Below are 19,106 nucleotides of genomic sequence, written 5' to 3'. Positions count from 1 at the left end.
CTGTATAAGGGGCTCCAGCTTCATCCATCTCATTAGGACTGGTTCAAATGAATTCTTTTTAATGGCTGAGTAATATTCCATGGTGTATATGTACCACAGCTTCCTTATCCATTCATCTGCTGATGGGCATCTAGGTTGCTTCCATGTCCTGGCTATTATAAACAGTGCTGCGATGAACAATGGGGTGCACGTGTCTCTTTCAGATCTGGTTTCCTCGGTGTGTATGCCCAGAAGTGGGATTGCTGGGTCATATGGCAGTTCTATTTCCAGTTTTTTAAGAAATCTCCACACTGTTTTCCATAGCGGCAGTACTAGTTTGCATTCCCACCAACAGTGTAAGAGGGTTCCCTTTTCTCCACACCCTCTCCAGCATTTATTGCTTGTAGACTTTTGGATAGCAGCCATCCTGACTGGCGTGTAATGGTACCTCATTGTGGTTTTGATTTGCATTTCTCTAATAATGAGTGATGTTGAGCATCTTTTCATGTGTTTGTTAGCCATCTGTATGTCTTCTTTGGAGAAATGTCTGTTTAGTTCTTTGGCCCATTTTTTGATTGGGTCATTTATTTTTCTGGAATTGAGCTGCAGGAGTTGCTTGTATATTTTTGAGATTAATCCTTTGTCTGTTTCTTCATTTGCTATTATTTTCTCCCAATCTGAGGGCTGTCTTTTCACCTTACTTATAGTTTCCTTTGTAGTGCAAAAGCTTTTAAGTTTCATTAGGTCCCATTTGTTTAGTTTTGCTTTTATTTCCAATATTCTGGGAGGTGGGTCATAGAGGATCTTGCTGTGATTTATGTCGGAGAGTGTTTTGCCTATGTTCTCCTCTAGGAGTTTTATAGTTTCTGGTCTTACATTTAGATCTTTAATCCATTTTGAGTTTATTTTTGTGTATGGTGTTAGAAAGTGTTCTAGTTTCATTCTTTTACAAGTGGTTGACCAGTTTTTCTGGGAAGCATTTTTAAATCTCCTGTATGATTTTCAATTTCTCTTCTCTGTGGGTCCATAGTGTCTTGTGAAAACCTTTATCAGAGAACTCATGGAGCAAATTGTAATAGCCAGTTTGATGACAGGGACTGTGAACTTTTATGATATCTCATGTCTTAAATGTAAGTGCTAAAAATGTCTTGCCTAATATGAAGAGAAATCAAAACAATTGTGACCATGGACTTTTTCTCTGGAAGGGGCAGAGAATATATATCCTGAATCCTATTCCCCACTTTCTTCCTTACAGGAGCTGGTCATGTACCATTGATAGGAAAGAGGAGAAAAGACAATTTGCCTTAATTTGACCTTGAGCACTACCTAGGAAGGTGTGAACTCATGAAACCTAAAAAGAACCTAATTCCAAAGCATTTTTATATTCATAAATATGGAGACGCTGGGTAGACAGCTCTTTAGTATTTAAGACCCATTTGTACGTTTTGGTTTGTGAAATATAACCTCTATTAAAGGAAGACAGATTTCTCTATTAACACAGCTTAAAAATAATATTTGCAGCATTTCCATGAAAGGACCCCTTTAGGCTAGATTTCAGTAATGTACACATTATCAGAGATGACAAGGTAGGATCTCTTTTGGGAATTTCACTCCAGTCTGGATGCTACACTTATTGTGCTCGCTGAAAATCTAAAGGATAAATTTAAGCCAGGATTGGCATCCTTGTTTACTGTTTGTCAGCATTATTAATATATTTGGGAATGTATATAATCAGACTTGACATCTACAATTAACTTATAGGCTCCTACATCTTTTTATTATTATTATTATAACTTACCTTTCTATTGCAAAGGTAGTCTACTTGCCAAAGTTTGGTTTCTTGGCATGGAAAATAGAAAGTAACCACAAGGCATTCTTAACTCGTATAGTTGTGGTTCTTTTCACTAAATGATACTGTCTTTGCACAAAAATCCTAGGATAGGATCTCATGAGAACACTTTCCTCTCCGGGATGAGAGAGGCATGATGTTTAAGGCCTAACACAGCCCTAGTGCTCTTTTCTCACTTCTTCCTTGGGTTAGACATGTCTCTTGGCTATTTATCAAAATCCATAGGAAATTAATACTCTCTTCTGAAGTGATTTTTTCCTACCACCCCTACCCGTCATGTCACTAAATGTGAAATCTACCCTTGTGGCTGTTGTTTAGTCTCTAAGTTGTGTCTAATTCTTTTTGTGACCCCGTGGAGTGTAGCCCACCAGGCTCCTCTGTCCATGGGTTTTCCCAGGCAAGAGTCCAGGAGTGGGTTGCCATTTCCTTCTCCAGGGAACCTTCCTGGACCAGGGATCAAACCTTTGTCTACCACATTGGCAAACAGATGCTTTACCACTGAGTCATCTGGGAAGCCTGAAATCTGCCCTGGGATTAGATTAAAACTAGATTTCCCTCTAGGCATAAAGTATATTGGTAAATTCTGCCTGCCATTATCCCACAAAAGCAGGAATTCACATCATTTGTTGAGCTTCCTGTAAATTTAACTTATTTTTTATGTACAGAATATATCCATGGTAATCTTTGTGGCAATGCTATTAGATAAAATGCTTTTTATCCCTTCAGTGTCTAGTCAAAGTCCGACAATAAAATTGTACTCAAGACTTAAAAGAGGTTCTTTCTAAGGAGAGAGTAAGACTGTATGGAGTTATTTGGCAAGAACACCAAGAGGAAATGAAAGAAAGCAAAAAATAAAAGTTAGTTGGAGCTTGAAAACTGAGCTATGATTTATTGTAAAATTCTGCAGTAAAAGAGAATGTGTGTTGGCGGGGGAAGGGGGGCAAATATCTGCAGAGTGATTCTTAGAAGGAATGGCTCTAAAGGATGAGGCTCAAGTACATCAAGTACTTGGAGTTCTCACTTCCCAAAGAGGGAGCAGAGAAACTGCTTTGCCACTCTGGCCATTATTTGGCTCAAATATTTTATGGAGATTTGTAGCTATTAAAATAGGATGCTTTGATTATTTTTTTTTTTTCATTACAGAGTTCTTTTTTTCCCTATTAAACAAATACTATTCTAAAAGTTTTCATTTGTTTTGGTAGATTTTTGCCTTTTTATACACATTCAGTCAACAATTCAGCAACCTAATAGTAACTTTTCTTCACCTTTCCAAAGACGATATTTACTCTTTATCTATTTGCATGTACTTAAGGTTTTGTGTGTAAGAGAAGGACACCTATGTTCACTTTTGATATCTCTTTTGGAATGGAGATAGCTCCACTGATGTGATCTCCTGACCTCTCCATATTCCCTTCCGTCTGCAAGTCACTCTATCCTGAGAAGAGAGAGTGCCTTATCTGACTGGTAACATTAGGAAGAATAAACTAAGCTGGCGTGCACAGTCCAGCTCTCTTCCTCTTTGTCTTAGGAGCAAAGTCCTCGCAGAAAGCAAATTTTCTTCTTCTGGGGTGCTGGGCCCTGCTGGCATGACTGATGACTAGTGTCAGTGTGGGGGACAAAGTATAAATCTTCACACATCAGGGCCTAACAGATGTAAATTCACACCCTCTAACAGTAATAGGAAAGATAACTTGGTCTCAATCTGCTTTCCCTTTTTCTCACCTCAGTTTGTTCAGAACCTCTTTGGGGAAGAAGGATGCACCATACTGGGTTTTCTAATACAATGATATTGACATTTGGTACATGGACCAGGAGTATGGAGAAATAAAACAAGAGTGGAATTTTTTGAGCAAAATATACATATCTAGACTCCTGAGTTTTGTGACTTTGAGCTTTAGTGTGGATATAGGGCATTTTGACATTGGTGGTTGGTAAAAGCTTCTATCAGTTCCTTGGAGAGAAACTGTCCATTGACATATCTGCTGTGGCTTCAACAAAAGCTTTAATTCAGCTCCAATGACAACTTATCCTGCATTGGTAACTATTGCTTCTGGTGGCTTAGTATGTGGTTGAGGGGCTTTATTGGTTGAGTTTTATATTGTTAGACATCATTCCAGGTAGGTGAGGAGGAAGCTGAGTGAGTGGTCTCATCAGAGGAAAATGGGAGACTTGGAAAGTAATTTGGGGAGGCACAGAGACCTTAGTAAGAAGATAGCTGGTACAAGGATTAAACTCTAGATATCGAAACAACCTCAGGCAGGGTGCACACTGTTACAACTTACTACACTGCTGCAGCTTTTCCAGGGCAATAATTTGATAGGAAAGGTGTTTTTTGTAGGCCTTTACGGAACTGATGAATTGGAAAAAAAGTTTTTTTTCAAAAAGAGCAAAACAACTGAGTTGGGAATTTGATACAAGATATTAGGAAGATGATTGCTTAAAATTGTTAGTTACTGTTGGGCTTATAGGCAGCACTTGCTATACCGTCTTAAATTCCATTAAGAGCCAGGGATGCAATTTTGTGACAGCTGAACTGGGACTAAAGTAGGATTCATGTGGTTTGTACAGAAGTGTAAGTGCTTTTCCCCTACCATATGGTCTCAAGTTTGGCCGTAGTTTAATTAATTATATATGTGGGGAAAATCTTTCCTAGGAGATAGAATTCTTACAGCAAAGCTGTTGCATAAGAGGAAGTGGTGGGAACAGCCACTGTGGTTCAAGACTGCAGGTAAGCTCAGCAGCGTGTGGGCAATTGTGTAGACCTGACATGAACATGATTATTCACGGGTGGGAAATACAGGGCTCAAAGGAGAAGAGGGTACAATATTTAGACAGAAATTGTAAATGCATAGTGCCAAAATCAAGTTCTTCCTGGAATTTAACCTAACTGAATTTACAAATCTTAGATTATGAGATCTAAAACAATATTTTCTGTTACAGACCATGCTGAGTTTCTGTCTTGTTTCATGGTAACATTAAAAATTCTGGAAATTGAATTTTGCTTTATCTGATCCCATTGGGAAGACAGTCTTTCACCATGAGAATGATATTCTCTATAGGTTTTAAAGATATCTTTAATGGAGTTTAAAAAATTCTTTCTTTCCAAGTTTTCAGAGATTTCTATTTTATCATAAATGGATGTTGAATTTTGCCAGAGACTTTTTCTATTCTGTTCATGTTTTTCTTCTTTCATCTGTTGTCATGGTGAGTTCCATTGATGTTTGAATGTTGAACCAACCCTGCATTCCTGGGATAAACTGCACTTAGTTTATGCATTATCCTTTTCATATACTAACAATTTCAATTTGCTAGTATTTTAATGAGACTTTTGTTTGTTGCTCATGATGAATACAGCCTTCCCTGGTGACTCAGTGGTAAAAAAACCCACCTGCCAATGCAGGAGACATGGGTTTGGTCCCTGGTCCAGGAAGATCCTTTGAAGAAGGAGATGGCAACCTACTCTAGTATTCTTGCTTGGGAAATCCCATGGACAGAAGAGCCTGGTCACAAAGAGTCAGACACGACTTAGTGACTAAACAACAATATGATGAATATAAATCTACAATTTTTCTTTTCTTCTTTCTTCTTGTTTTCGGAATCTTCATCTGTTCTTGACATTAGAAGAGGATGAGTTAGGAAGTAGATACTCCTCAATTTTCTCAGAGAACTAGTATTTCTTCCTTAAATATTTGACAGAGTTCACAAGTTGAGACAACTTTCTCTGCTGTATTCTACAAATCCAATTTTAAAAATAAATATAAGGCTAGCCGTTTAGGCTCTTCCTTCGTGAATGACCTTTGGTAGCTTTTGTTTTTCATGGAATTTGCTGTTTCATTTTGCTGTTGTTGTTTGGTCACTCAGACATATCCAACTCTTTGCAACCCCATGGACTGCAGCACACCAGGCTTCTCTATCCTTCACCATCTCCTGCAGTTTGCTCAAACTCACGTCCATTGAGTTAATGATGCCATCCAACCATCTCAGCCTCTGTCATCCACTTCTTCTCCTGCCCTCAATCTTTTCCAGCATCAGGGTCTTTTACAATGAATTGACTTGTCACATCAGGTGGCAAAAGGATTGGTGCTTCAGCTTCAGCATAGTTATTCTAACAAATATTCAGAATTGATTTCCTTTAGGACTGACTGGTTTGGTCTTCTTGCTATTCAATGAACTCTCAAGAGTTTTCTCCAGCACCACCATTTGAAAGTTTCATTTCTTTGGTGCTCAATCTTCTTTATGGTCTTTCATTAAGCTTGTTAAATTTTTGGCAAAAAGTTCTCAAAATATTCATATTATTCTTTTACTATTTTTAATGTTTATAATAATGACATATCTCTCATTCTTAATATTCATAATTTATATACTTTTTTCCTGATTAGTATGATGAGAGACCTATCAGTTATATTGATCTTTTAAGAGCTACCTTTCAGTTTCATTGATATTTTTCCTTAATTTTCCTATTCTTAATTCAACTGATTTTTGTTCTTTATTATTTCCTTCTGCATATGTTAGGTTCAATATTCTCTCTACTTTATAGTTTATTTAGATTATTGATTTGAAGCTTTTCTGTCTTTCTAATATCATCATTTACAGCTATATTTTGCCATTAAGCCATTTAAAACAGGAAATATTGATGTTTCATTTTAATTCAGGTCAAAACTTTCAAATTTTCCTTGTGATTTTCTATTTGATCTATGGGTTATTTAAAATTGAATTGTTTAATTTCCAAATATTTGGGTATTTTCCAGGCATCTTTATAATTTTTATTTTAATTTCATTTTAGTTAAAGAACATATTTTATATAATTTAAATTCTTTAAGTGGCTATGACACAGAGTATGGTCTATCAAGGTGAAAGTATATTTTAAAAGAATGTTCATTCTGTTGTTGGATTGATTGTTCTACATACGTCAATCAGGTCAAGTTGGTTGATGGTATCAACCAAGTCTCACATAATCTCTTTGATTTTCTGTCTCCTTCTTCTATCAGTTACTGAGAAGAATGTTGAAGTATCTAAACATAATCATGAATTTGTCCATTTCCTGTCTCAGTTCTATTCACTTTTCCTGAATTTATTTTGAAGCTCTGTTGTAGATGCATACACATTTAGGAGAGTTATATTTCTTGGATAATTAATTCTTTCACTGTTATATAAGATTCCATTTATCCTTTATAATATTACTTTTTCAGAAATTTATGTTTTCTGATATTAATATAGCTATTTCAGGTAGCTGTATTTAAATTTTTATTTATTTGCATGTTTTTCATTCTTTTACTTTCCATGTCTGTGTTTAAAAGTAGATTTCTTCTCCCTCTGATTTTGGTGTTTGGCAGTATGAAAGTGACATATCTGGATGTGCTGTTTGATATCTATCCTGCTCTGTTTTCTGGACTTCTTGGATCTGTAATTTGGTGTCTACCATTAATTTTGGAAAACTCTTGGCCATCATATTTTTCAAATATTTCTTTTGCTCAACTCTTCTGCTCTAGGGTTAAAGTTATGTACGTGTTGGCCCATTTGATTTGTTACACAGCTTTTGGATGATTGGTTTGCAATTGGGTGCGTTTTTTTTTTTTTTTTTTTTTTTGACCTCTCCCACAGTGGCTAATGTTCATTTACCCCAGGGCTTTTCACCATATATATATGCTCTCTTAGGGCTCTCATAAATCATTTCTGTGAGTATCTGAGAGGTCCAGGAAGACAATCCTGCAAGTGGATGTATATTTCCCTTGTTCTAGTAGCCCTCAGGTGTTCTATCCTCTTAACTACTAACTTAACTTTTACCAATTCATTAAAAACTGTAGTTGAATTCTTCTCACTGGTGCCTGAAGGTACATGTTCAAGTTAATTAACAATCCCATTGTTTTTCTCCAAGCAGGCATCTATAGTTCCTAGATTTCTAGTTTCAGTTCAGTTCAATCACTCAGTTGTGTCCAACTGTTAGCGACTCCATGGACTGCAGCACATCAGGCTTCCTTGTCCATCACCAACTCCCAGAGTTTAGCCAAACTCATGTCCATTGAGTCAGTGATGCCATCCAACCATCTAATCCTCTGTCATCCCCTTCTCCTCCTGCCCTCAATCTTTCCCAGCATCAGGGTCTTTTCAAATGAGTCAGTTCTTTGTATCAGGTGGTTAAAGTATTGGAGTTTCAGCTTCAGCATCAGTCTTTCCAGTGAATATTCAGGACTGATTTCCTTTAGGATGGACAGGTTGGATCTCCTTGTTGTCCAAGGGACTCTCAAGAGTCTTCTCCAACACCACAGTTCAAAAGTATCAATTCTTCAGCACTCAGCTTTCTTTATGGTACAACTCTCACATCCATACATAACTAATGGAAAAACCATAGCCTTGACTAGACGGACCTTTTTTGGCAAAGTAATGTCTCTGCTTTTTAATATGCTGACTAGGTTGGTCATAACTTTTCTACCAAGGAGCAAGTGTCTTTTAATTTCATGGCTGCAATCACCATCTGCAGTGATTTTGGAGCCTAAAAAAAAAATGAAGACTGTCACTGTTTCTATTGTTTCCCCATCTATTTGCCATGAAGTGATGGGACCAGACGCCATGATTGTAGTTTTCTGAATGTTGTGCTTTAAGCCAAATTTTCCACTCTCTTCTTTCACTTTCATCAAGAGGCTCTTTAGTTCTTCACTTTCTGCCTTAAGGGTGGTGTCATCTGCATATCCGAGGTTATTGATGTTTCTCCCAGCAATCTTGATTCCAGCTTGTGCTTCATCCAGCCCAGAGTTTCTCATGATGTATTCTGCATATAAGTTGAATAAGCAGGGTGACAATATACAGCCTTGACGTACTCCTTTTCCTATTTGGAACCAGTCTGTTGTTCCATGTACAGTTCTCACTGTTGCTTCCTGAGCTGCATAACAAATTTCCTAGGAGGCAGATCAGGTGGTCTGGTATTCCCATCTCTTTCAGAATTTTCCACAGTTTGTTGTGATCCATATAGTCAAAAGCTTTGGCATAATCAACAAAGCAGAAAAATCTGTTTTTCTATAACTCTCTTGCTTTTTTGATGATCCAGTGGATGTTGACAATTTGATGTCTGGTTCTTCTGCCTTTCTAAATCCAGCTTAAACAACTGGAAGTTCACAGTTCACATACTGTTGAACCCTGGCTTGGAGAATTTTGAGCATTACTTTACGAGTGTGTGAAATGAATGCAATTGTGGGGTAGTTTGAGCATTCTTTGGCATTGACTCTTTGGTACTGGAATGAAAACTGAACTTTTCCAGTCCCATGGCCACTGCTGAGTTTTCCAAATTCACTGGCGTATTAAGTGCAGCACTATCACAGCATCATCTTTTAAGATCTGAAATACCTCAACTGAAATTCCATCACCTCCACTAGTTTTGTTTGTAGTGATGCTTCCTAAGGCCCACTTGACTTAGCATTCCAGGATGTCTGGCTCTAGGTGAGTGATCACACCATTGTGATTATCTGGGTTGTGAGGATATTTTTGGCATAGTTCTGCTGTGTATTCTTGCCACCTCTTCTTCATATCATCTACTTCTGTTAGGTCCATACCATTTCTGTCCTTTATTGAGCCCATCTTTGCATGATATGTTCCCTTGGTATCTCTAATTTTCTTGAAGAGGTCTCTAGTCTTTCCTATTTTATTGTTTTCCTCTATTTCTTTGCACTGATCACTGAGGAAACCTTTCTTATCTCTACTTGCTGTTCCTCAGAACTCTGAATTCAAATGGGTATATCTTTCCTTTTTTCCTTTGCTTTTTGCTTCTCTTCTTTTCATAGCAATGTGTAAGGCCTCCTCAGACAAACTTTTTGCCTTTTTGCATTTCTTTTTCTTGGGTATGGTCTTGATCCCTGCCTCCTGTTCAATATCACCAATCTCTGTGTACAGTTCTTCAGGGACTCTATCAGATCTAATCCCTTCAATCTGTTTTTCACTTTCACTGTATATTTGTAAGGGATTTGATTTAGGTCATACCTGAATGTTCTAGTGGTTTTTCCTACTTTCTTCCATTTAAGTCAGAATTTGGCCATAAGGAGTTCATGATCTGACCCACAGTCATCTCCTGGTCTTGTTTTTGCTGACTGTATAGAACTTATCCATCTTTGGCTGTAAAGAATATAATCAATCTAATTTCAGTGTTGGTCATCTGGTGATATCCATGTGTAGAATCTTCTCTTGTGTTGTTGGTAGAGGGTGTTTGCTATGACCAGTGCATTCTCTTGGCAAAACCGTATTAGCCTTTGCCCTGCTTCATTCTGTACTCCAAGGCCAAATTTGCCCATTATTCCAGGTATTTCTTGACTTCCTACTTTATCATTCCAGTCCTGTATAATGAAAAGGACATCTTTTTGGGGTGTTAGTTCTAGAAGATTTTGTAGGTCTTCATAGGACCTTTCAGCTTCAGCTTCTTCAGCATTACTGGTCGGGGCATAGACTTGGATTACTGTGATATTGAATGGTTTGCCTTGGAAATGAACAGAGGTCATTCTGTCATTTTTGAGATTGCACCCAAGTACTGCATTTCAGACTCTTGTTGACTGTGAGGGCTACTCCATTTCTTCTAAGGGATTCTTGCCCACAGTAATAGATACAGTGGTCAACTGAGTTAAATTCACCCATTCCAGTCCATTTTAGTTTGCTGATTCCTGGAATGTCGATGTTGACTTTTGCCATGTCCTGTTTGACCACTTCCAATTTGCCTTGATTCATGGACCAAACATTCCAGGTTCCTATGCAATATTGCTCTTTACAACATCAGACTTTACTTCCATCACCCGTCACATCCACAACTGGGTGTTGTTTTACTTTGGCTCTGTCTCTTCATTCTTTCTGGAGTTATTTCTCCACTGATCTCCAGTAGCATATTGGGCACCTACCAACCTGGGGAGTTCATCTTTCAGTGTCCTATCTTTTTTCCTTTTCATACTATTCATGGTGTTCTCAAGGCAAGAATACAGAAAGGTTTTCCCTTCCCTTCTCCAGTGCACTACTTTTTGTCAGAACTCTCCAGCATGACCCATCCGTCTTGGTTGGCCCTACATGGCATGGCTCATACTTTCATTGAGTTAGGCAAAACTATGATGCATGTGATCAGATTGGTTAGTTTTCTGTGACTGTGGTTTTCAGTCTATCTGCCCTCTGATGGATAAGGACAAGAGGCTTATGGAAGCTTCCTCATGGGAGAGACTGACTGAGGGGAAACTGGGTTTTGTTCTGATGGGCGGGGCCATGCTCAGTAAATCTTTAATCCAATTTTCTGTTGATGGATGGGGCTGTGTTCCCTTCCTGTTTTTTACCTGGGGCCAAATATAGTGGAAGTAATGACGATAATGGCTACCTCCTTCAAAAGGTCCCATGCATGCACTGTTACATTCAGTGCCCCCAACCTTGCTGCAGGCCACGGCCAACCCACGCCTCTGCTGGAGACTCCTGGACACAAGTCTGGGTCAGCTATTCATTATTCTAGAATGGCATCACGTTTGTTCTGACCAGAAATAGCAATGATTATCCTAATCTGAGTAATCACTAGAACTCTTTTAGATGACAGTAGTTTTTATGTACCTTCAAATATTATGGTTTCTGAAATACAATAGAAACTGTTTTACAAAAAATGACTTTTAGTTGCGAATTGTAACTATAGATGTAAAGTTTGTATTTTATAGGTGGTAAGATAATTTTTAAATATTATAATTAGATTGTAAACAAAAAAGTTCTCATAGGCCTTGTTGACCTTTAATAATCTTGCATTATCAGCTTGAGAAATAGTTGTGGTGTTGTTCAGTCACTAAGTTGTGTCTGACTATTTGCCATCTCATGGACTGTAGCACTCCAGGCTCCTCTGTCTTCCACTATCTCCTAGAGTTTGCTCAAATTCACATCCTTTTAGGTGGTGATGCAACCTAACCATCTCATCCTCTACCACCTGCTTCTTTTGCCATCAATCTTTCCCAGCATCAGTGTCTTTTCTAATGAGTCAGCTCTTCCCATCAGGTGGCAAACATATTGGAGCTTCAGCATCCTTCCTACCAATGAATATTTGGGGTTGATTTCCTTTAGAATTGACTGATTTGATCTATTAGCAGTCGAAGGGGCTTTCAAGTGTCTTCTCCAGCACTGCAATCTGAAAGCATCACTTCTTCGATACTCAGCCTTCTTTATGGACAAATTATCACATCTCTACATGACTAACTGGAAAAAACCATAGCTTTTACTAATCAGACACTTGTTGGCAAAGTGTTGTCTCTGCTTTTTATATGCTGTTTAGGTTTGTCATACCTTTCCTTCTAAGGAGCAAGCATCTTTCCATTTCATGGCTGCAGTTACCATCCACAGAAATTTTGGAGCCCAAGAAAATAAAACCTATCACTGCTTCCATTTTTCCCTTTCTATTTGCTACGAAGTGATGGGACTGGATGCCATTATCTTAGCTTTTTTAATGTTGAGTTTCAAACAAGTTTTTTCACTCTTCTCTTTCACCCTCAACAAGAGGTTCTTTAGTTCCTCTTCACTTTCTATCATCAGAGTGGTATCATCTGCATATCTGAGGTTGCTGATATTTCTCCTGGCATTCTTGATTCCAACTTTTGATTCATCCAGATGGGCATTTCACATAATGAACTCTACTATAAGTCAAATAAGCAAGGTGGCAATATTGTACTCCTATCCCAATTTGGAACCATTCATTTGTTCCATGTCTGATTTTAACTGTTGCTTCTTGATGCACATATAGGTATCTCAGGCTTTATCATGATAAAAGGCTTTTATATGATAAAAGGCTTTATCATAGTCAATGAAGCCAATGTTTTTCAGAAAGCAGAAAATTCATCGTTTTCTTCATGACCCAATGAATTTTGGCAATTTGATCTATGATTCCTCTGCCTCTTTGAAATCCAGCTTGTACATCTGGATGTTCTCAGTTCATGTACTGTTGAAGCTTAGCTTGAAGGATTTTGAGTGTTACCTTGCTAGCATATGAAATGAATGCAACTGTTTGAACATTCTTTGGCATTGCCCTTCTTTGAGGTTAGAATGAAAACTGACTTCCAGTCCTGTGGCCATAGCTGAGCTTTCCAAATTTGCTGATACATTGAGTGGAACACTTTAACAGCATTATCTTTTAGGGTTGGAAATAGCTCAGCTATAATTCCTTCACCTCCACTAGCTTTGTTCATAATAATGCTTCTTAAGGTCTACTCGACTTGACATTCCAGGATATCCAGTTCTAGGTGAGTGATCATACTATTGTGGTTATCTGGGTCATTAAGATATTTTTTGTATAGTTCTTTGTATTCTTGCTACTTCTTCTTAACCTCTTCTGCTTATAATAGGTCCTTACTATTTCTGTCCTTTATCATACCTGTCCTTGCATGAAATGTTCCCTTGGTATCTCTAATTTTCTTGAAGAGATCTCTGGTCTTTCCTATACTATTGTTTTCCTCTATTTCTTTGCATTGTTCATTGAAGAAGGCCTTCTTATCTCTCCTTGCTGTTCTCTGGTACTCTGCATTCAGTTGGTTATATCTTTCCCTTTCTCCCTTGCCTTTCACTTCTCTTCTTTCCTCAGCTATTTGTAAAGACTTATCAGACAACCACTTTGATTTCCTGCATTTATTTTTCTTTGGGATGGTTTTGATCGGTGCCTCTTATACTGTGTTACAAACCTCCATATGTAGTTCTTCAGGCACTCTGTCTACCAAATCTAATCCCTTGAATGTATTCCTCACCTCCACTGTATAATTATAAGGGATTTGATTTAGGTCATAACTCAATGATATGACCTTTACTTTCACCATCAGACACATCCACAACTGTCATTTATGCTTTGGGCCAGCTTCTTCATTCTGGAGCTATTAGTAATTGCTCTCTGCTCTTCCCCAGTAGCATATTGAACACCTTCTGACCTGGAGGGTTCATCTTCTGACGTCATATCTTTTTGGCTTTTCATATTGTCCATGGGGCTCTCCGGGAAAGAATACTGGAGTGGGTTGTCATCTATTCCTCCAGTGGACCACTTTTTGTCAGAACTCTTCATTATGACCTGTCCATCGTGGGTGGTCCTGCACTGTGTAGCTTGTAGCTTCATTGAGTTACACAAGCCCCTTTGCTACCAAAAGGCTGTGATTCATGAAGGGGAGGGAAATAGCAGACTAAGTTAATTTCAGGGGCTTCTTTCTAGTTTTGCTATTGTCTGACTATATAGCAAGATAATAAATGGATGAGGAGTAAAGAATGAGTATAATGTTTTAAACATCAGAACTGTTTCCAACAACAAAGTAATTACTTTTCTTCTCTTATCCTAGAGTGGCATTTTTAGCTTGGCTAGGAGAGTGATGTTTGAATTAGAATTTAGTAAGACTGCAGTGTCTATCAGGTATTAGCAACTGGTCTGGAGACATGGGCTGGCAGGGAAAAAATAATGGTGCTATCAAGTTGTTATTAACTCTGTTAGCAAGATAGCAGTATTATCAATGGTACTGGGAGAATTGGAGGTCAAGAAATTGGTATCAATAAACCTGTAAGAACACAGTAACACGGTAGTGATCTCAGGAGCATTATAAATAGCACACTTGAGTGACAATGTTATCTGAGAATACTGTTAATCATGCTTTTGAATGACAGTAGTCTCTATGGCATTATAAGTGGTAGAGTTGAATGACAGGGCCATTAAGGATACTCTTAACAGAAAAAGATGAGCATAAAGTAGTTTGGAATTCAGGTTCAATTTGATGATTCAAGATTGTTTACACAGATTCACAAGTAGCAGTCTTAAGAGAATTGGTTCAAACCTTTTAAAATTCACCTAAAAACTACAAGGGACATGTAAACACTTTGAAAGATCACAAAACTGATAGTCATTTATCCTTGTCACCTTATGTTCTCTGAGACACTTGTACATGTTGTAAAAGTACTGTATAAAATCTCCATCCTTTGCAACTAGACAGTCAAGATTATTCTCACACTAGTTCTGTTCATATGTTGTTATAGGACTAGATAGAAAGAGTATGACCATTCTTAAGTAATATTATGAAGCAATGTTACATTTTTTGGAAAGCTTTGTCCGAGTAGAAAAGTAAGAAGGGATGCTCTGTTCATTGATTTATTTAAAGGATTCGTAGTTAAGAAATTCAACTTTCTGTTGCATAAAGCTTTCGAGTAGTGAAGATGACTGGTGGAGGGTTAGGGCAGGACTAAAAAAATCCCTTAAACAGAAATGCATAAGAAAAAGGTAAAGTGAGGTGGACAGTGTAATTAGGAATGCCTAAAAACATTATAGGAACTCTCAGGAATGGAGGGGAGTATTAGTTTAGACTAAAAGAACATTAGCTATGGTGGAATAGAATCTGTCAAAGGTTATACATGTACATATGTGAGATGATTAAAAGTTGATGAAAAGTAGTCCTTTGGGATGGCCAGAAAGTTCGTTTGAGTTTTTTGTAACAACGTATGGAAATACCTGAACAAATTTTCTAGCCAATCCAGTGTGATATGGATAATGAGTACCCATCAGCAAAACTAGATTGTTTCACTGTTCAAATATATATCATTTAAATTCATCTGTGATTTGTTTATCCAAGTTCTCAACTGCAACATTTGGAATGAATGAGATGTTCAGAACACAAGGGAGGAGGAGGAAAATGCTGTTTTCTTATTAAATACTGAGACAATCCTACTTGTATTCAATGTTCTGTGTACTAAGGAAGTTAAATGTCTTTCCAGGTACAGGATAGTACAAATGATTAAGAATTGTGCTACTTTAAGAGAGAAACACTGGGACCAGAATGGCAGTAATCTCTTTTAAAATAATGGTGAGCAATAAGATTTGTTCAACAGTAAGCACATTTTTTTTGTTCAATTCTTATAGTTTGTTTCCCAGGCATGTAGTCATCTACAGAAAAGAATGCCAATCTCTTTGCAATTTGATAAATTGATTTTCTGTTTATAGTGAGTTTGAATCTAAAGGTATAGTACAATTCATAATGCTCTAAAATGCTTCCCTTTCTATTTTATACCATTGGATAAATACACAACTTTGAATTCTTCTTGCGATAACATAAGCAGATCTAAGTATCAAGTATAAAGAATTAAGAAAATAAACTTTTCAGCAACCACAAAAATTTGATCTCTCTCTATATATATATATGTGTGGAATTTAACAAAGTTTAATTCAGTCCTTTTGGGAATAATAAAAACAAATAAATGAAAATTAGTAATTGAAACTACCATTGAACAGATATGAGAGACAGAGGATGTATCAGAAGACCTTGAGAAGACCTTGAGAACTTAATTTCTCAAAGAGAGAAATTAAACTTGTTTTAGAACCACCTTCATACTGTACCCAGTAGAAAGGATGGCTGTTGTATTGACAGAGCAAGAATCTGCATAGGGTAGAACTGTCACCACTAACAAAACCAGAAAGGCTTGAGCATTTAGGCAAACACAAATGTAGAGCACCTGTTATTTACGGAAAGTGGTAGAATTGTATAAGCTGATGGGCTTCAGAATTTTTGGGCATGGAGATATATTGACCCCTCATAAGCTTCTTATGAGAAGTTATGCTAAAAAAGAAATTAAGTGTACATTGCACTTAATTTTTCATTTAAAATGCTTAGCAAGACCCTTATATGGCCATTAGTTAGTGTTTTCATTTGGATTATTGCAATGTACATAGAAATATTAGAGTCTGTAGGACTGCTTCATGTCTTTTTTTTTTTGACTGCTTCATGTCTTATGTACCTGACCTCCATCCTCCTTGAGAGTTTGTGTTCATTAACCTAATTTTTCTGCTATAGATTTTATAGAATCTCAATTGAATCTTTTAATACTATTCTATTTTTACTTTTCACTAATGAATCATATGCATGATATATATTTCAAAATATTCTAACTTTTCAGAAACTATTCATCTGTATAGTATATGCCACTTTTCATTTCTTTTACTATTGTAGGTGCTGACTTAACAGTTATATAAAATACCTTTAGAGGCTTACTATGTATAAGCACTTTATATACATTATTCTTAATTGTCCTAATAACACTACAGGATAATATTTTTCTAAGTTTAGAGGTGGTTCCTAGCTGGTAAGGGAAATGTATGGAAGATCAGGGCCTCAAAGACCCAAGGTTTTACTACACTATATGTACTGCACTGTTAGGTATGAAGTAAGAACTATTGGATTTGAACAGAGAAGCAAAGCCATTATGTAGGACTAGAATAAAGGATTTATTATGGAAGTTTGACTTTATACACTATGTCAGCTGGTCAGACTCTCATTGTAATACTATTCCGTATCTGGTGTTGGATCTAAAGTCAACAGTTAGGAAGTTGGGAACAGAAGATGGATGTGAAGTGGGCTTGAACAAGAGTCAGCTGGAACTCCTGAGGACGAGCTGGACTGCATTATGATCAACTGGAACCTGCATTTATCTCTTACCACCTCCAAGGCTGCATCTTCAGTGATGCAGTGATGTGTGCAAGAAGCAGGCACATGTGGCTCAGAAGCTGCGTGTGCACTTGGACCAGGACTGGGGGAAGCTGAAGGGGGAAATCTAAAGGGATCTGAGGAGCTGCTGGGACAGCTGCAACTTCAAGACAACAGAGTGAGTGAGTTAGGTCAGTGATGACTTTGTGAGCTACAGCAAAGCAAGACCTCCCACTCGACCTCTGAGCAAAAACATGGCTACTCCCCTTCCCTTCTGTCTTCCCAGGCTTGTGCAGTTTTCTCTGGTAGTCAGTCTTGACCCAGAGACACAGCAGGGGCAGGATTACTGAGAAACACAAATTCCAGCTTAGCTAAATTGACACAGTATAAAACAACTACATTTAGTTGTAGACATGACCAATTTTCTTCTAAGAAAATTATATGGAAATATGTTAAAGAAATGATACCTTGAACTTTTGCACATTTATTTTTCCCTATTCACTGCATGATTATATCTCAATCTACCAGGCAAACAGCTGTGTATAGTAATATTTCCCAGGAGAGGAAGATAAAGATGCAGTTTTTTTTTTTTACTATATATGCAATCTTTTATATTTTATGTAAGGCAAGTCAAAATGATAAAATTCATTGACTAAGGTTTCAAACCATTGAAAATTCTATTTGAAATATTTTGTAACTCCAACTAGACTTGTCTATAATTCTAATGAGTTCTGCATGAATGGAGAAAATGATAATATCATTAGAGACGAGAGACTGAGCCATTGTTCTACTTTGTGGTTGCAGTTTCCAAATATAAGCAGGAAGTTTTTGTAGGAGTCAAAGTGCCCTAATAACATTTTAGAAATGATACTTTAGTACAAAGAAATGCACCTAATAAAGAAAGGGATATAAGGTGTCTATACATAGGCACCCTACTTTATGGTATAGATAAAGAAGATTAAAACTACAAAATTTCAGTATGCCAGATGTTTGTATGGACATGGAAAAAGTCAGCTCAGAGCATATGTAGCATTTGTGTGGATCAAATCCAGAGATGGTAAAAACTGCTGTGTGTCTCTTGCATGCATGTAATAGCATACTTTAAGATACCATATTGCAAGGATATTCTGTGGAGTCTTAGGACATCATAGCTATCTAAAAGGGTAATTTGTTTTTTAAATATGAAAATCTTGTTGAAGAAACTGTAGAAAAGATAGATAAGCAAGAAAAAAGTTCCGGTAGTATTAGTTAAGAGATATGAATCAACAGTTAGAACTGGACATGGACCAACAGACTGTCCAAATAGGGAAAGGAGTATGTCAAGGCTGTATATTGTCACCCTGCTTATTTAACTTATATGCAGAATACATCATGAGAAACTCTGGGCTGGATGAAGCACAAGCTGGAATCAATATTGCTGGGAGAAATAGCAATAACCTTATATATGCAGATGACACCACTCTTATGGCAGAAAGTGAAAAACTAAAGAGCCTCTTGATGAAAGTGAAAGAGGAGAGTGAAAAAGTTGGCTTAAAGCTCAACATTCAGAAAACTAAGATCATGGCATCCGGTCCCATCACTTCATGGCAAATAGATGGGGAAACGGTGGAAACAGTGGCTGACTTTATTTTCTGGGGCTCCAAAATCACTTCAGATGGTGACTGCAGCCATGAAATTAAAAGACGCTTACTCCTTGGAAGGAAAGTTATGACCAACCTAGACACCGCATTAGACAGCAGAGACATTACTTTGCCAACAAAGGTCTGTCTAGTCAAGGCTATAGTTTTTCCAGTAGTCTTGTATAGATGTGAGAGTTGAACTATAAAGAAAGCAGAGCACAGAAGAATCGATGCTTTTGAACAGTC

Source organism: Dama dama, chromosome 33 (assembly GCF_033118175.1).
Source record: "Dama dama isolate Ldn47 chromosome 33, ASM3311817v1, whole genome shotgun sequence".
In the NCBI taxonomy this organism is placed as follows: domain Eukaryota; kingdom Metazoa; phylum Chordata; class Mammalia; order Artiodactyla; family Cervidae; genus Dama; species Dama dama.
Note: the sequence above shows the minus strand (reverse complement) of the source record.